Source organism: Phascolarctos cinereus, unplaced genomic scaffold (assembly GCF_003287225.1).
Source record: "Phascolarctos cinereus isolate Bilbo 61053 unplaced genomic scaffold, phaCin_HiC Scaffold_726;HRSCAF=1367, whole genome shotgun sequence".
Taxonomy (NCBI): domain Eukaryota; kingdom Metazoa; phylum Chordata; class Mammalia; order Diprotodontia; family Phascolarctidae; genus Phascolarctos; species Phascolarctos cinereus.
Window position 1 is genome coordinate 404,071,053 of NW_027556098.1, and position 17,313 is coordinate 404,088,365.

The 17,313-nt window shown below is 37.4% G+C and overlaps 1 protein-coding gene across 1 annotated transcript in view; it reads left to right on the forward strand.

Moving 5' to 3' along the window:
• Positions 1 to 12,890: 12,890 nt before the first annotated feature.
• The window catches only part of GNB1 (G protein subunit beta 1), a 52,434-nt gene continuing 48,011 nt past the window's right edge, over positions 12,891 to 17,313 (forward strand). The window contains exon 1 of the mRNA XM_020975977.2: positions 12,891 to 12,939. The gene's annotated coding sequence lies outside the window, so the exon portion shown is untranslated. The remainder of the gene's footprint in view (positions 12,940 to 17,313) is intronic.

Consider the following 17,313-nt stretch of genomic DNA (forward strand, 5'->3'; position numbering starts at 1 on the left):
CTGCCTTGCCAACTCCCACCCCCACATGGATTATTGCGCTAGCCTGCTGGTGGGTCTACCTGCTTCAAGTCTCTCCCCACTCCAGTCCATCCTCATTCAGGCACCAAAGTGATCTTCCTAAATGATGGAGCTGACCATATCATTCTCCTACTCAGAAAACTCCAGTGGCTTCCTGTTGCCCTCCAAGAGCAAACACAAAAGTTCTCTGGCATTCAAAACCCACATAGCTTTCCTGTCTTCAGCTTCCAGTTTAAATTCTACCTGCTCCAGGAAAGCTTTCCTATCAGTCAGTCAGTAAACATTTAAGTACTTCTACCAAAAGAGGCAAGAGACAGTCCCCTGCCCTCAAGGAGCTTACTATCTGGTGGGGGGAGACAACATGTGAAAAGCTGTATACAGGATAGATAAGGAAACCATTAACAGGGTAAGTCACTGAAATGAAAGGGGTTGGGGAAGGCTTCCTGTAGAAGGTGGGATTTTAGTTGGGGACTTAAAGGAAGACAGATCAGTAGTTGGAGCCAATAGAACGCCTGAAGCTGAGAGATACGGAGTATCTTGTGGCACAGCCAGGAAGTCAATGTTAGTGGATTAAAGAGTATGTGTAGGGGCGGGGAAGTAAGGTATAAGAAGACTGGAGAGGGGACTAGGTTTTGAAGGGCTTTGAATGCCAAACAGAGGATTTTATATTTGCTTCTGAAGGGAATAGGGAGCCACTGGAGATTATTGAGGTGGGGGTGGGGGAGGTGTTAATCACATCTGCACTTCAGGAAGATCGTTTGATAGGCATAGTGGGAGATGAACTGGACTGGGGAGTGGCTTAAGACAGACAGACACCCCCTAGCAGCTGTTGCAGTAATCCAGGTGTGAGGTGATAAGAGCCTGCACCAGAATGAGGGCAGTGTCAGAGAAGAGAAGCTGCAGAGGTGAACTGGCAACAGTTTGGATGCGGGGGTGAGAGAGAGAGAGTGTAATTCGGGATGACTCCCGGGTTGCAAGCCTGAGGGACCAGGAAGATAGTGTTGCACTCTAGAGTAATAGGGTAGGTAGGAATCAGGGCAGCGTTAACGGGGAGATGTTGTGAGATCTGCTCTGGCTATATTGAGTTTAGAACACATCTCTTGGACATCCAGTTCAAAGTGTGTGAAAGGCAGTTGGAGACACAAGATTGGAGATCAGCAGGGAGATTGGGGCAGGACAGGGAGATTTGAGAATCATCAATGAGTGAAGTAGTACAGAGGAAGAAGAGAGGGCCCGAAGGACCCTGTGGGACACCTGTGATTAGACAGTGTGATCTGGAGGAGGATCCAAGAAACGAGACAGGAGGAGTGCTTGGATGACAAGAAAGCCAGGAGAGAATATCCTCGAGGCCAGGAGAGAAGGTTCTCAATGACTTAGTTGTTTAGATCCGCTCTCCCTCAGGAGAGTCCAAGCTTTTTGAGGACACAGACTGTTTTTCATCTTCACCTTTGTATTGCATAGTATCTTTCACTTAGTATTTAGCAGGTACATAAATACACTGAATTGAACTGTGAAGTTTTGTCATTAGTTTTTCAAATGAGATTTCGTTGAATAGACTGGATCATAAATGTTCTGTCAGTACACATATGAAAACTGTTGAACATCTCTGCTTTCCTACTTGAAGATAGACTTGTAGTGGAGGCTTTCAGTTATCGATCATTTTGACGGTGTTTTGTTTTTTTTTTTAATGGAAGTATTGACATTAATTTTTTTGTTACAAGTATGGTAATAATCCTTAAAACCACACCCAAGCTTTATTTAGAGTAAATATTTATTAAGTACCTACTACATGCCAGGCATTGTGCTTAGTTTAGGCATTTGCCTAACTGAATTAAATTTTTTTTTTAAGCTTGGGAACTTCTTGAAAAAATAAGCAGCCATTTTATAATGGCTTAAACAACTTAGAAGTTGTTCCTGTCAGTCTTTTATTTAAAAAAAAAACAACTCCTTTTGCATCTGTCAGTATTTAATTTAAAAACTCTTTTTGGATAATTTCTTCATTGAATTAATAGTATTTTACCAATACAAAATATTAATAAATTCCAAGTTTTTTAATTAAATTCCAGGTGAATGAACTGTGGTGAAGTAGAAAATATTTTGCTACCTGTGTTCCTAGGCAAGTCATTAATTTATCTGGACCTCAGTTTACATATCTGTCATATCATGGGTGTTGGATGACCTGTAAGGTCCCTTCTGCTTCTAGCTCTTGGTCTGTGATTAAATGAATGTCCTATTAGGAATTGTTATTAGGAAATTCTTTTTTCCCTGTTTTATCTAAAGTAGTTCAGTTATACTCAGGCAAATGTAGGTGCAAATTTAGACATAGGCCTTGGAAAGGGAATTCAGTGGCAACCTGATAGTGAGCCGTTGATTTCTGCACTTTAGTTCCATTCTAGGGTTTGGGTCATGAATTCTGCCATTCTATCCTAAATGGGATGTTCTATCACAACAAACCCTGAAGAAATGGGACTGATAGACAGATAGATAGACAGACAGACAGACAGATAGCCAGCCCCAAAAAATGACTAACCTAAGAACTGAAAAGAAATGGAGCTCCTGGCCCAGATGGATTTGCAGAAGAATTCTTTCATACTTGTAAAGAACAGTTGATACCAGTACTACAAGAATTATTCTCAGAAATTAAATAAGCACCCTTTAGCAAACCCCTCTTAGGAGATAAATATAGCTCTTATATATAAACCAGGGAAAGATAAAGTAAAGAAAGAAACTATAGACCAATATAATTAATTTTAAAATTTTAAATAAAATCTTGGCAAAAGACTAACAAATTATCAAAAACATTTTTTTTAAACCAAGTTGGATTTGGATTTGTAAGAATGGTTCAACGTTAGGAGAAACAACATAATTATTGTAGAAACAAAAATATCCCAAACCATATGATGATTTCAGTAAATTCAGAAAAAGCCTTTAACAAAGCACAATACACATTTGTGCTTTGGGGGAAGAAGGGGAAGTCTACAAAATACAGATATAGAGGGATCTTTTTTAATTTTAAAATTTCTAAAACCTAAAGTTAGCATTATATATAGGAGAAATACTAGAAACTTTCCCAATAAATATAGGCATAAAAGACACTTTGTACTGTATTATTTGACATAGGTCTAGCAGGTAAAGCAAGAGAAAAGAATTAAAGACATAATGATAGGCAAAAAGGAGACAGAACTGTCTATTTGAGGATGGTGTGGTGGTTTCCTTAGGAAATCCTAGGAAATCAATGAAGAAACTAATTGAGGCAGTAGGTTCAGGTAAAGTAGCAGATTAAAAAATAAACTCACAAAAAACAACAGCATTTCTTCTGTAAGAATAAAATCTCAGTGGCAGTGAAAATAATTACATTTAAAAGAACCATACTATGCATAAAATATCAAAGCACACTCAATGCCTATATCAGATAATTATTCCCAAAAGAATAGCTTAATTAGCCATGCTCATGCCTGGGCCATGCCAATAAAATAAATTACCTAAGTTATTTTTTCAGATTTTAGTGCTATGCCAAACAGATCCCCAAAAAAGATACCTTACAGAGGTAGGTAAAATAAAAACGATTCATTTGGAGCAACAAAGCATCTAGGATTTTAAGGGAACTATTTTTTAAAAGGTAGAAATTAATGGAAGATAGCACTTCCAGATGTCAAAACTACATTGTAAAGCAGCAGTCATCAAAATCATTTGGTGTTGTTTTAAAAATAGAAAAGATGATCAGTGGAACAAGCTAGACAGGGAAGAATCAGAAATAATTGAATCCAGTAAACCAGTGTTTTATAAATCTGAAATCACAAATTACTTAGGAAGAACTCACTTGATAAAAAACCTGCAGGGGAGACTGAAAAACGGTCCTAGACATTAGGCTTAGACTAATGCACAGTAAACCAAATGGATGTATGACCTGAATGTTAAACGTCATGTCATGTCATAAAAACAATTAGAGAAGCAGATCGTGTGCCTGTCACAGCTATGGCTGGTGGGGTGGGGTGGAGTGGGGGAGGGTGAATATTTAGCCAGACAGGGTACAGAGATCATTCTCTTTTCTCCTAAACCCTCCACCTTTTTTACCTTCCCTGTTACTGTGGAGGACATTTAGGGTGCCTCAGGCTCACAACCCAGGAGTCATTCTGGACTCCTCACCATCTCTCACCCCACAAATCGAAGCTGTTGGCAAGGCCTGTCCTTTACATCTCTGCAGCATTTCTCAAATCCGCCACCTCCTCTCCTCTGATGCTGCCTCCATCGTGGTGCAGACCCACATCACCTCATTCCTGGACTGTTGGAATAGCTGCTAGGAGACCTTGTCTGCCTCAAGTCTCTCCCCATTCCAATCCATCTTCCATTCGGCCACCAAAGTGATTTTCCTAAAGGGCAGATCTGACCATGTCACCCCCTACTCAGTAAATTTCAGTGACTTTCTATTGCCTCCAGAACAAATACAAAATTATCTGTTTGGCATTCAGAGCCCCTCATAACTTGGCCACCTTCTTACGCCTTACACCCCAGCAAGTACTCTTCAGTCCAGTGACACTGGCCTCCTAATTATTCTACAACTGCAACTCTCCACCTCTCCGCTATGGGCATTCTCTCTGGATGTCCTCCATGTCCGTAGCACTCTCCCTTTTGTGCTCCAACTACTAACCTCCCTGTCTTCCTTTAAATCCCAGCTAAAATCTCACATCCTACGGGAAGCCTTTCCCAACATCTCTTAATTCCAGTACCTGCCCTCTGGCTGTTATTTCCTACTTGTTCTGTATATAGCTGTTTGCATGTTGTCTCTATTAGATTGTAAGCTCTTTGAGGGCAAGGACTGTGATTTTGTTGTTGCTGTTTTTGTTTTGTTTTGTATCACTAGCACTTAGCACAGTGCCTGGCGCATAATAATAAACATTATTAAAAGTTTAATTGATAAAAGATATTTTGATCATATGAAACTAAAAGACTTTTATATAAAGAAAATGAACAAAACTTGGATAAGAAGGAGGAAGGCAAATGAGAAAAAAATCTTTATATCAAAAAAACTCCAATAAAGATCTGATACACACACGTTTGGGGTTGGGGGGAGAAATAGTTCTCTGAAGAATTGCTTGCTAATTATTAATAACTGAAAGAACGATCCAAATCACTAATAATAAATGAAAATCAAAGCAACCCTGAGGTTCTACTTCATACCCAGCAAATTAGCAATGGTGGCAAAAGACAGGTTAGTCAGTGGTGGAGGGGTTGTGAAAATGTGTACTCTGCATTATTGGTGTATCTGTGAATTTAATTGGTCCAGCTATTCTGGGAAGCAGTCTGAAGTTATGTAAAGAAAGAGACTAAAATAGTGATTACCCTTTGACTCAGAGATTGTTAGATATTTTCCTCCAAGCAGGACAGTGACAAAAAGAAAGGTCCCATATACAACAAAATATTTAAAGCAGTGTTGGTTTTTTAGTAGCAAAGAATTGGAAACAAAGTAGACATCCAAAAAATGGGGACAGGATAAATAAATTTTAGTATATAAATGAAACAGTATTACTATAAGAATACATGTAAGAATTACATGTAAGAAATCATGAATATGACTTCAGAGAAGCATGGAGATATTTATATGAACTGATATATGGTAGAATGAATAAAACCAGGAAAATTATACATGGTGATTACAACAACATTAGTAGAAAGAAAGATGACAACAATGAAATGGCCAGAACTGAATGCTGTCAAATCATAATGACTGAGGTCAGCCATAGAGAAGAGGTGAGAAGACCCCTCTCCTCATTTCCTTTGCACAAGTGGGAGACTGTATATCTCTAGACCTTTTTGATATGTTCAGTTAAAAGTATTTTAATTTGTTCTTTACTATTAAAAGTGACCACTCTGGGAAAGGAGTGTACAATACCTTAAGAAATGTAGGTGAGATAAAAAACAAATATCAATTAAAAATAATTTTTTACAGATTTTTCCCCTTTCTCCCAACAAGGTGAGGTGGTTTTTTACAAGTACTGAGGGTGTGTCCTCTGGAAATTTTTATTTAAAAAAAAAAGTTAGAATTGATATAATACTTTAAGTTTTACAAAATGCTTTTACATTTTAAAAGATGTTGTCAATTGATCCTCATAACCCTGGGGGTACCTACAACTACTGTATGCACTAGGATTTGAACTTGGATATTCTTGACTCCCAGGTCCAGCGTTTTATCCACTCACTGTTCACCTAAGCAGCCTAAAAATTAAGAAAAAAAAAGTTGAGCAAATGGACTCAATTGTAGCCCCATTTAAGTTGAAATTGGATTTGCCTATGTTGTGAGTTGTGGGGTAATTGAAACTTTGACACATCCCTGGGATCAGGGTGCACTTGATCTTGATAAAACTCAGACTAGTTCTTGGAGTCTAGCCAGAGTAAACATAAAACAATCCCAGGAAAGGGGTGTGGGATTTTAATTCATGTGATGCTGAGAATTGTTGGCCCTCATCAGTTTATGCATCTGTTACATCATATTTGTGACAGTTGTAAGCATAAAGTTTGAGAGAAATCAGTTGTATGCAATGTTTTAAATTTATGCTTACAAGAAGGTTAATTTAAAAAAAAAGATTTGGCCTTTGATTAAAATTTTGGCTTACCTAGTAAAGATTACCTTGTGATCTAATCTTTTTAGAACATTTTTCCCCCCACATATCTATTGTAGATTTTAGTTTTTAGAATTGTCATTCACCCTATGTTATATAGAAACATAAGCAATTTTTAAAGTACCTGTTTTCTCAAGAACATAGATGTTAAGTAATCAAGGTGATACAGTTGGCCTTCTGTAAAGGGCTTACAGCTTTACTGCTGAAAAGGGGAATGTGAGAGCTACATTGCAGACACATAATAAGGAACAGTTGGAATTGTTGGTGAAAGTTGCCACTGTTTAGATTATCTGTGCATTTGTTTTATTTGTTTTTGTTGGGCAATGGGGGTTGAGTGACTTGCCCAGGGTCACACAGCTAGTAAGTGTTATGTGTCTGAGGCAGGATTTGAACTCAGGTCCTCCTGAATCCAGGGCCAGTGCTGTATCCACTGCACCACCTAGCTGCCCCCAATTAGCTGTGTTAATGGGGTAAAAAACCCAGTATATGATTTGGCTTTACAGTTGTGTTTTTTTGCATTGAAATTGAAAAGTAGGTAGGTCTGATGTGGGAGTTTACAGTATTTAAAGTCGTGGAGACACACTGAAGACCTTCTTGAGGATTTAAAGAAAATAGAGTTCCAAATATAAGTGAAGGACAACTTAGCTCCAGAATAAGGTGCTGTTTAAAACAAGACAAAACTGAATGGAGAAAATAGAGTCTTGCCTTAATTAGCTAAGATTAGGACATAAAAATAGATGCTTTTCAGCTTTCATTTCCTATTTTAATAGTAGAGGTTATCTGACATGTTGCCTCATAGAGCTATCATTTTGTATTTTGAATGAAAGACCATCAGATTATCACCTACTATAATTTTGTTTTATTGCTTTCCTAGGTGTGCTTTGTGCATTTTTTGTCACTTTCTCATGATAGAAAAGCTTTTTTTATAACTAAATACTCAACATGTTTTTGTAATCCACTGTAAAGAGGTGTCTACAACCTATTTGTTTATTCCTAGGAGGGGAAATTATTGAGTTCAAGGGGGAACGACATTCCTAGCACCTACCAAGGTGACTGAAAGCCAGAATCTTTTTAAATGCCTGCTTTTTGTGAATTTGTTTCCATTACTTAACCTTTAAAACTCATGTTGTAGTTTTGAGACCCTAAGATTTGAACTGGAGTTACAAGTATTGTCGGAGAGAATGCCCTGGCAGCAAAATCTCAAGGAGGTATCCTCTAGCATACCATGGCAGAGCTGTGGTGTGGTTTTAAGGAATTTTGCCTATAATTTTAACATTGCTTTCACAAGATTATATTTTATCTAAAATTGAAACCATCAGATACTCTAATTCTCTTGCCCTGGTTGCTTTTCACATTTTACTTGGTACATTCGCTATAAAAGCAAATTCTTCACAACTTCAAGTAAATTATATTGAAACTACCCAAATATGTACACATTATAGAACATACTTTCCCCATTTTAATTATTAGGAACTTGGCCAAATATTTAGAGTTTGATGTTAATACATGAATATCTGCTTTTAACTACTGTGGTTACAGTTTAGGACATCTGTGCGTAGACAGTATCAATGTGAGTAACATTTCATTATAATACAGCTTTTGAGAACAAAGTTATACTATAATACTATGGAACTTCAATGAAATTTTTTTTTTAGAAAAATTTAAGTAAAAGTAGATCCTCTCTTTTTTGTCATATTTAAAAACAAATTACACATTTATCATATTTGGAGACAATAAAAAGCAGGAAGAGGCAGTTAGTAAATTGGTTGAGTCTGGATCCAGAAGGATCCCAGTAGGGTAGAATCTGTATCTAAAGGTGTGAGTTTGGGTTTTGTTTTCCTTTTGTGGGACCCTTTGACTTTGTTAGTGGAACTCCTGGTACAGAAAATCTCCACCAGTGAAGATTGGCAGATGGATCGAAATTGCCTGGGGCACAAACATGATTTCATTTGATCCTCTCAGTGAACTGATGAGGTTAAGTACTACAAGAATTATCATCTCCCTTTTATAGATAGGAAACTGAATCTCAGAGGAGCCTTTCTTCAAACCTCATTCACTACTGAATCCCAAGTCCAGTGTTCTTCCTCTCTAGATAACAGATGGGGGAAGGGCACTTAATGGACTGTAAGTTCAATATGAGTCTTTTATAAAAGTCTTAGGACCCTTGTAGCTTCTTCAAGGGTCCACCTGTGTTTTGTGATGTTACATTTATTTTGAAAATAAAATTGTTCTAAGTCAAGTCTTGGGGTGAGGGGAGTGTTTAATTACAAGAAAAAAGGTTGCAAACGTATGGTTCTCAATGCTGGCCGTTCAGGATTATTGTATAAAAAAATAGTAGCAATGATTTTATATGTGTGCATGTGGCAGGTGTGTGTGTATGTGTGTTTTAAAGAATGCTACCTGCCCTTCATAAAAATTTTTCTACAGACTATGGAGTAGTCTTTCTTTTTTTTTAATAGAGTAGTAGATAGTGGTGTAAAGCCTGGTTGTTTTTGTTTTTTTTCTTTTCTAGTGACTATAGCTGAATCAGTTCATAGGTCTATGCAGCTCATTTCATTAGAGTATGTATCCAGAGAATTTAATTATTTTTTCCCCAAGGTTAACACTTACTGAATATTTAATCATAATTGACATTTTTACCCATGAAATGAAACTAAAACTTTTATTTTTCTTTAAAATTGTTAGTCATATTTTAAAAATACAAACTTTAATAACAAAAACTACCAATATTTTGAGAGTTTGTACGCCCACCTGTCAATCTGATAAAAAAAAATTTTTTTTTAAGGTATTACTATTCCTTACCAAATTGTCCTGATAAAATAACTGGAACTGGGAATCAAAATACCCTTCAACTTTAAGTAGGAAAAAGAAGCAAAGTGAAAAAGGAAACAAGAATTTTGTTTTCAGCATGTGCTGATATAAATCTCAGATTACTTAATAATGATGACGTTGCTATTGAATTTTACTAGATTGCGAAACAACAACGTGATCAAGGCTTAATATTGCAAAGATAATGTCTGATGTCGTGGAAAACTTCTTTGGGTATTTGATCCAGGAATGCATTCTGGGATCCTGCAAGCACATCCCTTCTTAGGACATGATGGGGGCAGCTTCAGGTTTAAATTATGGCACAATCCCCATTTCCAGCTGCCTGCTGGATCTCTCCACTTGACTGCTCAAGTGTACTGAGCTTATTTTATCCCCAAAAGATCTCTAATGTCTTCTCTTCTCCCCTTCTCCCCCCCAATCTACCATTTCAGTGATCATATCACCATTTTCCCAGACATCCAGCATGGAAACCTTGGAGTTCTTAATTCTTCACCCTCCCTCACTTCCAATATCTAATCTTTTTGCCAAATCTACTTCTCTAATATTTTTAATATTCTTCCCCTTGTTTTATTTCTACCAAAATAAACACTTCAATTTAAGTCCTCTCATCCTTTTGTTGTAGTCCCCAGCTCCTCACTACCCATATAATCAGAGGCATAACTGGAGTGAGGCAATATGAGCTTATACCAGGATCCAGAAATGTCAAGGATGCAGACAGCATTTGCACTCCTTCAGCAAGTTGTTTCTACTTGCAGTATCCCAGAATTCTTTCCCAAAGGAACCAGTGTTACCCTGGGGCTTTCATCTTCCATACCACAGGATTTTTTTTTTCTTGGCATTACTCCTTCTATAAAGCCACTGTCCTTCTGGTCACCCAGTTTCATAAACTCAGCACCGTCCCTGACTCGTCCCCCACAGCTGATAAGATGCGACATCTTGTGGATTCTTCCTTCATAATTGTGTGTCTGTTCTCTCAGCCACCACGTTTGTTCAGGTTATCCTCACCACTTGCCTGGACAATGGCAGTATGTTCTTACTCGGTTTCCCATTTATTTATGTACCTAAAACATTAATCTGACCATGTCACTCTCCAACTTATTATGCAGTTTCATTCCTTTTAAAATCCAGTTTTTCCTTCAGACTAAGAGTTGGAGCATATTTACAGTTGGGTTTTGACTGTCACTCAAAGTGAAATAGTTGAAATTTTCAGAACTATCCCATGGTTGCTTTTCTCTTTATTATTAATTTATTTTGATTTATCAACAATCACTTCCATATGCTTTTGAGTTTAAAATTTTTCTCCCCCTTCCTCTCCACCACCGTCCCCAAGATGGCGCTCAATCTGATATAGGCTCTACATATACATTCCTATTAAACATATTTTCACATTGGTGATGTTGTAAGTAAGAATTAGAACCAATAGGAGGAACCACCAGAAAGAGGAAACAAAGCTCAACAGAAGAAAAAAAAATAGCAAATAGTATGCTTTGATCTGCATTCAAACTCCGTAGTTCTTTCTTTAGATGTGGATAGCATTTTCTTTCACGAGGCCTTTGGAGATGTCTTAGAGCCCTGTATTGCTGGGAAGGGTTAAGTTTATCAATATTAGTCATCGCACAGTGTGGCTGTTATTGTGTACAACGTTCTCTCGGTTCTGCTTATTTCACTCAGCATCAGACCATACAAGTTTTTCTGAAGTTAGCCTGTTCATCATTTCTTATAGCAGAATAGTATTCCATTACATTCATATACCACAATTTGTTTAGCCATTCCCCAACTGATGGGCATTCTCTCAATTTCCGATTCTTTGCCACCACAAAAAGAACTGCTATAAATATTTTTGTACACATGGGTCCTTTCCCCATTTGTATGATCTCTTTGGGATATAGCCCTAGAAGTGTTATTGCTGGGTCAAAGGGTATGCACACTTTTAGAGCCCTTTGGGCATATTTCCAGATTGCTCTCCAAAATGGTTGGATCATTTCACAACTCCACCAACTTTTCCATGGAATTTTTAAAAGACCTAGTAGTATTTTTCATTCAGTTTGTATATTCTGCAGTTTCCCGGACCTTCACCAATTCCCACTAGAACCAAAGCCTGTGCTTGCTTACACATGAGCACAATAATTCTAAATTAAATCTTCAGTAAATTGTAGAGAATTCACCGTTGTGGTTGTGGGAGTCTTAGTTCAGCAGTCATTTATTACTATCTTTTATGCATATACACAGGATTAATATTTTACTTAGGAAATGGCCCAAAATATCTTTTTTCATATTGACCCACATTTTCGTAACTGATTAGCAGATAGATTATTTCTCATGGATACACCTGATAATCTAAATATAAAGCATACCTAATTTTGAATTTTCTACTATATCTGGAGCTTTTCTTTCCTTTTCATATCAGTAGTTTTTTTTAAATAATTTCTTAACACTTGCTCAATAATGTGATGGTGTTTGGATGTGTATGTTATGCTTCTTTTTTCTGTGGGTGGCCAGGGTAAAGCACTGAAAATTCAGCTGTGTGAAATGGTTTTCATTTTTGTTATCTGTGGGGTTTGTACTCTAAAGGGATTTTTGGTGGAGGTGAGAATGAAGGTTAGTAGGGCAGACAGGAAAATCTACTATTCTGATTTAGCTTTTTAATATAGTAGTTTAATATGTAATATGTAATACGCTTCACTTGAAGAATTACTTTCAGTGATGACATATAATAAGATCTCTCCTGCAAGAAAATCTTTTGGTTTCTGTCTGTAGCTATGCTTTTAACTTGAAAGGGCTATATGTTGGTAAATATAGATCACTTTATATAACAGGTTCCAGAAAAGTTAACCATGTTAATTGGCATGTTAAAGAGGTTGAAGAAGATTTCCTAGACAAAAGAAATTCTATGATGAGTTATTTTGCTAAGTGAATTTTCCCCTATAATTTGATAAAGTGAAGCACATTAAGTCCCATTTTTTATGTTTTAGTTCACAAATTGTTGTCATGAACTTGGAATTGGGAGGAAAGGTTTAGATTTAGATCATAAGAAGAACCTGTTAAATTTAGAGATTGAAAGATTTCAAATCCCTTTCTATATAGAAACTTGTCTAAATGTATATATCTTTATTTTCAATTAACAAGATACCCCATTAAGCATTTTTTCTACAGCATTTCTTTTCTGTAAAGCAGTAACTTTCCGACTTCTATATGAAAATAGAATCTGAGGGCATCACAACGGTTTTTCCAAAGAAAGTATCAGGCCAGAGTTGTATATTTCCCATGATATTTAAATTGTGAAGTACAAAACAATTGTAGGGGGAGATGGGCAAGCAGTTACATGGCTTAAGTCTGTTCTGTTCTTGGGATTTAAATGATATTAAGATGAAAAGTAATGTATCCCCCTAAGTGAGATATAAATCTTTCTTTTTTTCTTTATTACAGATAAGTTTACATGTATTGCAGACCAGACCAGGAGCACTTCTGATTTCAGGTAACTTTAATATGTTAATTTTTTTTTAAGTAAAATATTTTTCTTGTTATAATACTGCTTCATGATTCCATATGAGCATGAGGTTCATATCACTTTGTATCTCAGAGATAGTTTCTTATTGAATAGTAATTCACTCTCAGAATATGCTCCATTGACTCTGTAAAGGAGGCATCAAGTTACTGTTCAACTAGAAAATCATAAAATGGTCTTAGAGCTCATTATGGTTTAGAGTCTCCGTCTACTTAGCACCTTGATTTAAAGTATAATGATCAGCAAGGTCTCTATTGCAGGTTGGCTGCTTACATGAATCATCATTTTGACTTCCGCTTTCTGATACGCTGACCCACAGTGATGCCTCTCTTCTCTGAACTCCTGTAACATTGTTTGTATCACACCATTTGATCAGAGAGAGGCTGTCCCTAATTTTTCATGCCAAAATATTTTTGGAAAATAGAAGACAGTTTTTATTTTATGTTAAAATCATTGTTTTAACTGAAGGTTGCATGTGTCATAAAGGCAAAGCCATGTCCTTAAACCTGTAGTTATTTAAACTAGAAAATGCCTCTGAGTCCTATAGAAAGGACACATATCCTTTGCACACTGGTGAGATGGCAGCCTTCAGGATTCTTTAACATGCACATAGAGCAAATGAAGAATGCAACTCAACCATATCTTTAATCTGACATATAGAAAAGATGCTAACTATAATAAGCATCCAGTATTAGATTAATGATTTTGCTTCCTTTCTTAGGATTTAGGAATTTTTTTAGATCATTTTTAGGTTCTGGTCTTTTTAAACTTTTCTATATATAGCTTTTTAAACTGAGGCCTTTTTTTTCTCAACATGTTTTCTTATAGCTGAGGCATTCAAAACATGATCTCGAAGTTTAGGATTGTTCTTTTTTAAAATAGACATAGAAGCAATTTAAATATTGAAGGCACCTCTTGAATATGGTCCTTGTGTTATCATTGCTATCTCTGCTACTTCTCCTGCTGGCAAATTACATAAAAGGCAGCCTGAGGATATGTATAAAGGCAAGCTGGCCTCCTTTGCCACAGATAATAGGGATTGGATATGGCCTTATGGTGTGGATATCAATCTGAGGGTTTCTTTATCATGAACTGGTAATACTAAGCTAGCTCCTACTCTGTTAGTGCTACCTTCCTGAATCCCAGACATATGGAAGGTTTCAGCCACAGGTCAGATCAATCTGAAGAGATAGCAGTAGTCTTCAGTAGCCCTGAGGAGGCAGGGCTTCAGTGCCTGCAAAGACCATTATCAGGTTTCCTCTCCAAAGGCGTTGCTTCCCAGGACCTGTCTGCCCTTTGGCCACAGTTGGTCAGCAGTTGGTGGTGAGCCCTTTCTTCAGTAGTTAACTCATTTCAGTGGTGGCTACAGCGACTCAGACTTTAGAAGTAAGGGTGCTGGTCTCAGGGTCCTGGGCTGTCTCCTTCGGGCTTGGAGGGGTTGCTTCCTACTGTTTGTCTTTTGTTTTTGAAGAGGACCGTGACAGCAGGGAGGTGATGCCATGTCGTGTAAGGGAATTGGATTTGAGTGAGAGAGGGCTATGCAAAGTCACCAGGCTCACCTTTGCCCCTGGAACCATCTGGGTCCAGTGGCCAGATACAGATCAGGAGGTGAAAGTGAGGCTGGCTCAGAGGGGAGGTGATGGTAAAGAGAGTGGTAGTAGTTTGCCTTGCCTACCAGATGCCTCTTTCTTTCGCTTGTGGTACCTTGTTTCTTCAGCAAGCTAGACTTTGCTGCAGTTGGTGGCATGGCCGGCCCCCTTCTCCACAGAGTTGCTTTTCCAAATGATGGCTGTACGGACCAGGCTGGACGCAGGGTCAGTGAATGCATCTTTCTCTTCTGTGCACTGGTGGAGGGCGATGAGTGTAGGACGCTATACATAGTGTCCTGCTGGGTATATGTGCTGCTTAGTGTTCTGAGATTTTCCCCCCTTTGATTCTTTGGGGTTTTTTGTCTTTAATTTCCTTTTTTATGGTGAATGGAGCAATACTTGATAAACACTAGAAAAAAGATTCATATGTAAGATATTAATGAAATTTTTGTGTCACCTACATTTCCGGGGGGGTATTATTCTCCCTTACATCTCCCAGAGAGCCATTTCTATAATGAGGAATTAAGGGGGGGGGGGGGGCTTTAGCAAAACTAACATACAGCAAAAAAAAAAAAGTCTAGCATCATATGCAGTGTTCCACAAGCACAGTCCTTCGCTTTTGCAAGCTCTTCTTTGGGGCCAATCTCTGTATTCATCATCTTCTTTGATTCATATAACACAGTAACATTCTGTTATTTAGGTACCACAGTTTAGCCATTCCCCCAGTCAGTGGCAGTTCACTTTGTTTCCGTTTCTATGCTACAACAGGGCAGTTTTGCTATAAATATTTTAATATTTTGGTGCTTTTTAAGGCCTATTGTTTTTGTCATATACCATATCCTAGGGCATAAAGAATTTCCAAAAAGCATTTTTTTAAAAAGCAGAAATATTAAGTACTTCCTTTATAGACCATAACACAATAAAACAGTAATTAATACAGGGAGCAAAAACGAAAATGGAGAGATGACAACACACTCCTCAATAAGTCAAATAACATAAACAGTGATGAGAAAACATACTAGAATTTCTGGGATTCAACTAAAGCAGTCCTTACAGCAGGAGTTATTAAAGCTTTTTTCTATCAGAGACCCCTTTGGCAGTCGGGCAGTCTTTCTCAGAATAATGTTTTTAGATACATGAAGTGAAATACATAGAATTACAAAAGGAATCGATTCTGTTGAAATAGTTAACAAAATATTTTAAAAATAAGCTCATATACCTAAAAACAGACACTAACAAAATAAAAAAAAAAGAAATGAATAATGAATGGATACCCAGTTTTTAAAATGAGAAAACTAACAAACCCAAAATAACCACAAAAGAGGAAATGTTGACAATTGGAAATGAAACAGACAAATTGAAAGCAAATGTTGTTTTGGAACTAATAATATCAAAAACTGATTCTTTGAAAATTTTTCCACCAACAATTTGAATCTCAAGAATTCAAAAGAATTAATGGATTGTCTACAAAACTTTAAGAGATCCCTATAATATTCATGTCATCAGCAGACTCTTTTACAGTGTCTAAATTAACAAAACACCATTAGTTAAGAAATCGTAACTAATCTATTTTCAAAAAAGTAAAAAAAACTGAGACGATTCATAACTTCATTAAAGTAACAGTTTATAAACTAAGTCCACCAAAATCAGCAGTATTTCTGTACAGCAATAACAAAATCCAGGAGGAAATAGGAACAGAGGTCCGTTTAAAATAAGCACAAAACGCACACTCTTGTGGAGTCAGTTTACCAAGGTACATTATAGAGAGCAAGAGATAGAAAGAGGGCCTGAGCTCCCTCTTAGTGCACATTAGCTCCTTCTGTCAAACACACTGCCCTGCCTGCACACCTGAGTGCTCCTGAAACAGAGGAAAATGTCCTTGGCAAGTAGTTAACAAAGTAAGTAAAAATACAATAAAACATAGATCACGTTGCATTTTGAAAACAAATCACCATGCAGTCCTCAGGGATCTTAATGTTGTCATGGCCGCTATTTCTGGTTGAGTCGATTTCACTGCTTGAGAGTACTGAGAGCTCGCCCGTGGTGGGTGTCAGAAGTGAGGCCAACCATTGCCACCCCTGCCTGCACAGAGGAACTAGACTGCTTCTTGAAGAAATATTTAAATAGGAATGCCTCTCTGTGGGGGAGTGTAGGTTGTTGGGAAAATATATTGTTGTTATTTGAGTCCTGTCTGACTGTCCATGGCACCATTTGGGGTTTTCTTGGCAAGGATGTTGGAATGGTTTGCCATTTCCTTCTCCAGCTCATTTGACAGAGGAGGAAACTGAGGCCAATCAGGTGAAGTAACTTGCTCACAATCACATAGCTAGGAAGTGTCTGAGATCAGATTTGAACTCGGACCCTTCCGTCTCCAGGGCCAATGCTCTATCCACTGTGCCAGCCTAGCTGCCCAGTAGGAAAATGTAGGAGATGTAAAAACATAAGATCCTGATAAGCTTTGTTTTTAATAGAGTCAAGTATACCTATCCAGTGAATAAGTAAAAATAGCAAGAAGTGAAATGTGGATATATGACCAAAGTGGAGATTGCTTTGATTGTCCTGTGGTGTCCTCTTTATTTGTGCTAGTTTTACCAACTAAAGTGCCAACATTTTTTTCCCCCACTTAATAGAATTTTATTTTTTCCAGTTATATGTAAAGATAGTTTTCAGCATTCACTTTTATATGATTTTGAGTTCTAAATTTTTTCTCCGTTTTCTTCCCCTCCTCCCCAAGATGGCGAGCAGTCTTGATACG